The sequence below is a fragment of the Lutjanus erythropterus genome, chromosome 4, assembly GCF_056507025.1.
Source record: "Lutjanus erythropterus isolate fLutEry1 chromosome 4, fLutEry1.hap2, whole genome shotgun sequence".
Classification (NCBI taxonomy): domain Eukaryota; kingdom Metazoa; phylum Chordata; class Actinopteri; order Lutjaniformes; family Lutjanidae; genus Lutjanus; species Lutjanus erythropterus.
The window spans coordinates 17,314,754-17,321,349 of NC_139320.1; the positions used below are offsets into that span (position 1 = coordinate 17,314,754).

General features: G+C 37.6%; 1 protein-coding gene across 2 annotated transcripts in view; it reads right to left on the minus strand.

Moving 5' to 3' along the window:
* The window catches only part of slc6a4a (solute carrier family 6 member 4a), a 28,421-nt gene extending 22,631 nt beyond the window's left edge, over positions 1-5,790 (minus strand). For both annotated transcript variants that reach the window (XM_084717128.1, XM_084717126.1), the window contains exon 1: positions 5,321-5,790. The gene's annotated coding sequence lies outside the window, so the exon portion shown is untranslated. The remainder of the gene's footprint in view (positions 1-5,320) is intronic.
* Between the last annotated feature and the right edge of the window lie 806 nt (positions 5,791-6,596).

Genomic DNA, 6,596 nt, shown 5'->3' on the forward strand with positions numbered 1-6,596 from the left:
TACAAAAAAAACCTTTGTAAAAACAGTCATCTGTCTGCGTTGTATTTTGACTTCGGGTTCATATTTCATGTGCACAAGGAGACACGGTGGTCCAGACAGACACAAGCACAAACATGCATATACAAACACTTGTTGCATAAACTATATTTAAAATCACATGCTTGATTTAGAGCAATCTTTACTGCCATGTATTAAATGTTGAATGAGTGATTAAACCATATTTCATGGTGGAATGTTAAAGTCTTCCAATACTGAACTGTATATCAGCTCAGGAGCATTTGCCTCTGAAATCCCCAAGAGATCCCAGAGGGCGCCTGCTCTGTGTATCTTTTTACTCTAAAGCAACTCAGAAAGCTTCGGGCGCCATGCCAGCTTTTGTAACCTAGCTGTTTTTAAACAGAGACCAACACCCTACAGTGTCGGGTACGGACGCCAGGAATGGTTGAGTAAAAATAATATGCTTATCAGGGTTTGCTTTGGCAACTCTCGGGGGGGTTTCCTGAATAGTTCTGGACTTGTGACAGTTGTATACTTTAACTCTATTAGCCAACTTGTCTTTTCTGCTACATTTTAATCTGTATGTGAAACACCTGATTGAGGTCTTAACACTGGCAAATGAAAAATAACCAAAGAGACCAAAAATTTTCTTAAATCTATCTATCTGTCCGTCTCAACGGTGGATGTTTTTTGAGGCTGATATATTAAATTTAAATGTGAGAATCTGGACTTACAAGTGCTCTCTAGTGGACACGCTATGTAATGGAGACAATGTATTTTGCATTTATGTACTGCAATTTATTGTTACTTATTGGCATTTACCCTGACACAGATCTGACTGATTTACTGTTCTTTTTATCTACTGTCTCTGTGGTTGTTTGTCGTTCTACTGTCTCTGTCTTTCTGTCTTGCTGAATTTGATAATTGTCATGTAAAATCAGCAAAGGAGAGAAAGAAACATTTTTCTCTGATCTTAAGACTTGTTTGTGTTGCTGTAGCAGATTATTAAGTTTGTTAATTTCATTTCAAGCTGCTTAAAAAAACAAAACAAAACATAATGATCTGGTTAAAAAAAAAAAAAAAGGCAGGAAGCGTGGATTAGAAATTATCTCTTCATGAGTAAATCATATTTTAATGCAAGGTGTTAACAGGGTGGTTGTCAGCAAACATCTAGCTGGTAAAGAAATATTTTACAGTATTTATGATTGCTGCCCAATAACATTTGATATTTCAAAACTTTTTCTTTTTTTTATAAACTGATCAAACCATATATATGATTTATCTTACCACACTAAATTTAGTCTTTAGCCATGAATTTGAATAAATTGTTGAAAGTACACATTATAGTATTTACATGTTGGTAAAGACATATTAAACATCAACAGAAGCTCCTCTCTGTACAGATAGATGAAAAAAAATTAAAATAGTTTCATCAACATTTTTAGTGGTTTCACTCAAAATCAATAATTTGGCAAAACGCACATACGCACATACAGTATATGCACAGATATAGGCGCAGATTATCCACCTGGCCAATTATCAGATCCACTATTCGGTACTTTTACAATCAGAACAGGCATTCTTTTACTTTTTAAATCCAGCCAATTAAAAAATGTGCTACTGCAAATATGGGATAGTAGTTGTATAGTATACTAGTATATTAATGTGATGAGTGTAATAATGAATGATGAATGAAATTGGCCCTAATTTCCCATTTCCACCTGGCATCATGCCAACTGGAGCCCTGGCTAATTAAAAAATATAAACAGTGCAGACAGACATGGGAAGGGAAAACCGTTCAGTGCATTAGATTGTTAGTCTGAAAGTCTTTGCACTGCTGCCACATTTGCACAAACAATACTAAACTAGACAGAGGAACTTGTAGTACTTAAAGAGGAAACTTCTCCCAGGAGAAAAGAAAAACACTTTTGGCTTTTACATGTTCCAGACTGAGGGGCTGCCTGATAAGTAGACATCAAAACATATTCTAAGTGGTACACTGTCAAGACATGCAGAGTAACCTGCCCTGAAGGAGACATGTACTTCCACTTGCTGCACAGTGGTTGCACAAGATGACATGAAATGTTAATGTGGGTATTGTTAAATTGTGGCACTTTCACTTCTACCATGATCATGCAAAATCTGTCTGTTGGAACAGTCACGCACCGATGACAACCCTTAAATACACAACAGACATGCCATGCTGTTATCACAGCCAACAGAGGGACTCAAACATGTGGGGTCCTGCAAGTTGAGGACTTTCTACATGTATTTTCAACTTGGACTTGTTTTATAGCTGCTGCGTAATGTAGGAGTTTTTGCGGTGTGCCATCATTGTTAGTTTTTGTTGTAGTTTTTGTTGGTTTTGTTGTTTGTCTCGGCTTTATGCCATCATTTTCAACCCCCTCTGTGCTTGAGCTTAGATATGAAATTTCAATCCAAATCATCCAATAAAGTTACAAGCATCTAGGAACCAAGTGGACTGGCATTAAGCAGGAAACATCAGGGAAAAAAAGCACAATTAAGGCTTGTCTTCATACTGAGAAATTCTGATTTTGATTAATGACAAAGTCAGATTCACAGAGTCAACAGGCCAGACATAAATGATGCAGCAGAGATACAGGAATGTTTAAACTATTTACACATTTTAATAATACTTTAATTACTTTGGTTGTTCTGATACTGACGTCTGTGCATAATAATAAATATATTTTTTTAACATACTGGTACTTGGTATCTACCAATATGCAAAGCTCAGGTATTCGAATAAGTATCAGGAAGGAAAAATGTATCATAACATCTCTACTTATTACTGTCAACCCTTTTTAATGACTCAAGTAAAGGATTCATGCTTTTGATGAAACATTTCCTGCACACTACTGGCTTTGATGAACCGTTAACCCATTGGGTGGTGAATCTCATTCTCTTCATATGTGTGATTTTTACTGATTGTTACTGGCATGCTGGCGTCTTGTTGAACAGCTTATTTGTGATGGATCAACTGTGTAGAGAGTGTTTTTTTTTACTGTTTAAAACATACATTTCACATTTCTGTGGCTCAAAACAGCCAAAATGGAATTTCTGAATTTTTGTGTACAGAACTAAAAGAATTATACATACATCAGTACACTCGCTTCATGTCATGTGCAGTGATACTCAAAGCTCTGTTGAAAACATGCACATACATTGAAGAGCATGACCAGTCAGAACAATGAGGAGACTTCCCATTTGTGAATTTTGCCAAAATTATTTGCATGTCGTGAACAAATGTCATAAACTAATGGGACTACACTATACCAAAAGAAGAAGAAAGAGAAACAATGCATATAAAAGAATTTAAGTTGTAATTTGCACTTGTTATGGTCATATATTTCATTAAAATAACTGGTAGTCATGGGGTATCTGTTAAGATGATTACTGCCCTGTGGTCAGAAAGTCACTGTAGTTGTCATGAAGTAAAAGGTTGTAAGAGACTCTATGTGATCAGACTGATAGACTACAGTACTGCTACCCACAAAAAAACAGGGTGCCAGCACACCTTGTGGTCTTACTTATACATTAATTACTGACATAAACCCTCCCTAAGATGGACCAGCATCCACCAGCATCACTACAGTGACGCACAGCCACTAAAAATAAAGACAAATAGAGCATCCAAGGACAGATTATAGGCGTTTGCTGATCTGAGTGTAGTGACAACAGGTTAAGCAGGACAATCATGGGGAGTATGTACAAAAAGCCTTACATAATTATACTGCTGTCAGTACCAGAAAGATAGATGATCATTAAGTTTCATAATCAGGATGTCAAACACCAATGCATTGGGTCGGTATTTGGTGTCCCAAGCACAGCAAAAGAATGAGAAAATACGGTACAGGTGGATGTGGCAGACACACTTCTGGTGCATCATAGGTGATGATTGATAGGACTGATATGATTGGGGGAAAATCTATCAGGGTTCATCGCAGAACAAACGTTTTTTTCTCTCTCTATTTAATGCTTGATTTTACATTAGATAAGCATCACAGTTCCTAAGAAGCAAGCCAGGCAGTATGACATGAAATGACTTGAGGGAGTAACAACTAATTGCAGTGAAAACAGTACGTCATTCATAAGGCAAGGCACAAACATGTTATTGCTCCTTTGGTGTCAGATGATGTTGAAATGCACTTGGCATCATGCTAATGGCCTTAACTTAAGGCTTAACTAATAAAACTTAAGAGTGGTGTTGTGACCCTTAGGGGTGTGAGTGACATTGTGCACAGGACATGTGGGATGTTCTTGTAGACAGATATCTTCCAGGCCCCCTTTAACTGCAAACATCATCACCTCATTATTTAAGAAATGATTACTAGGGCACAAGTTATGTACTGTAAATATTCCCCATAAGTCAGTATTCATTTTCTGCAACAGATCTATGACAGTAAAATTCAGTAAAATACAATACCAAGGGTTGTCTTTAAAAAGGGGTAGAGGCACTACCTGTGGGTGGTGGAGGGGTATGGCCTGTGTTCTGCTAATTATTTTGGGATTTCTTGAAGCTGAATGGCTTTATGCCCACATTTTATTCAGTCTAGTGAACTGAGCTGACCTGTGAAGCAGCTCAAGACAACTGAAGAGTTTTACCAACCCACAACTCTCACTTCAGCTTTAAATGAACAAATAAGGAGATAAAGAATAGGTTACTGTGCAATTAAATTAAGCAGGAGGCTTTTATTTTGTTACCCTCTCTCTCTTGTACTATACAGTACATACATTCAAGTAGCAGGAAATGAAACACTCCTATAATTAATTTATTAATTAATTAATTATGTTAATGTTTTGTAAAAGCACCAAAACTCATCCCTACAATATTGTTGGAATATTGATAAATGTTAGAATTTTGATTTATTTGGTCAAACATAATCTGATATTTGATTTGGTCCATATCATCCAGCCCTACATAACACAACCCTAATTAAATAACTAATCCCCAGATCAGGAAGTTTCCTGCGGTTTTGTTTCCCAAATCTCACAGATTATAAACAGTCTAGTCTTGACTGCCAAGATAGAGGTTATAGAAATACAAATGAGGATAAATGACCCGTATGAGAGAAAGAACTTAAATTCACATTAAAGCTCACAAAAACAAAAAAGCAAAAACACCTTTCACCTAAAATCGTGTCCAGTCTCTGGAGCCTGGTTTACACACATGCACGACATTCGTCGTACACAGATGCCTACCTACTAATGTATTTTTACAGCTGGGAACTGATTTGAGTAAGCAGTGTTTAAATGATGAACCTGTTGATAATGAAATTATGGGAAGGCAGTGTTGTCTTACCTCGATATTTTTAGCAGGGCAGTGTGCGTCGTCCACAGAGCGTCTGGTCATCTAGTGTCCAAGATGTCGCTGATCAGCGCTGTCTAAACCCAATCACACAAATCACACATGCCTGGGCTTACAGCAGGCCGTATTCTTGCTCTGCCTGGCTTAAGACACAAGCACACATACTCAAGCATGCATGCACCCACTCACACAAACACACACGCTGAGCTTTAGAAAAGGATCCTTGCCCCTAATCCAAGACTCCTTAATGCATATTTATAAGAGGGCGAAAGAGAAACAAGAGAGGAACACAGAAATATAAATTAGCTGTAAAAAAAAAAAAAAAGCAAGGTGAGATGTATACATTATAAAGTGTGTGTTTGAGTGTGAGAGAGAGATTATTTGAGTCCCAGTCTGTCTGCATCCTGGTGTAACTAACCCATTTAGAGCCACCTGCAACCTACTGGGCCAAAAGGCACCATGCCAAGTACAGTAGTCCAGTCAGTCTGCTTAGCCTCTCTGTGTGTGTGTGTGTGTGTGTGTATGTGAGGAGAGACATGTAAGAGATATAAAAGAGGGCAGCCAGGGCAGACAGAAAACACAGTCACTGTCATGTTGACAGTAAATTACAATTACTGTGTCCTCTTTTTGTCTCACACACATACACACACACAGTGTCCACTCTCTCCTTCTTATTAAAAGCATGCCTGTGTGCGAGTGTTGAACGTCATTCCAATCAGCATCAGCTGAAGTACTAGGTTAATCCTCATTGCAACACACATAAATACACACACACACACACACACAGCTGAAAAGGGGTAAGAAGAGAAGAAAAAATGGAAGGGAATAATGAGACCAGGTGTGTGAGGAACAGCGCAGTATGGTTGAACGGTGGGCTAATTCCTCCTGTCAAACACAAACAGCTGGACATGGAAACTATCATAAGACTCATTTTTGATGTCAGGACTCCAAGCCGGGGTGGACAGGTTCAGAAGTTCACAGTCCTGCTTTGTTCTGAGCTCCATACCTTAAAATAGTAGTTTTCAAACTGGGGTTCAGAGTCACTGAGTGGGTTGTTGGGCATCTCCTGCAAAAGGAGGAATAGAATATTTTACCTTTTATCTATTTTTTTTGTAAGTTGAAACAAAAAAGGAAGAAGTGGGGTGGGCCTTTTGATTGATTATATTGTTATCATGATACTGGACTTTTTAACTTTTGTACAATTTCTTGAATACCATTTTGATTTTTTAAAAAAGTTTTTTATTAAAAAATAAATATAACAAGGCTATAA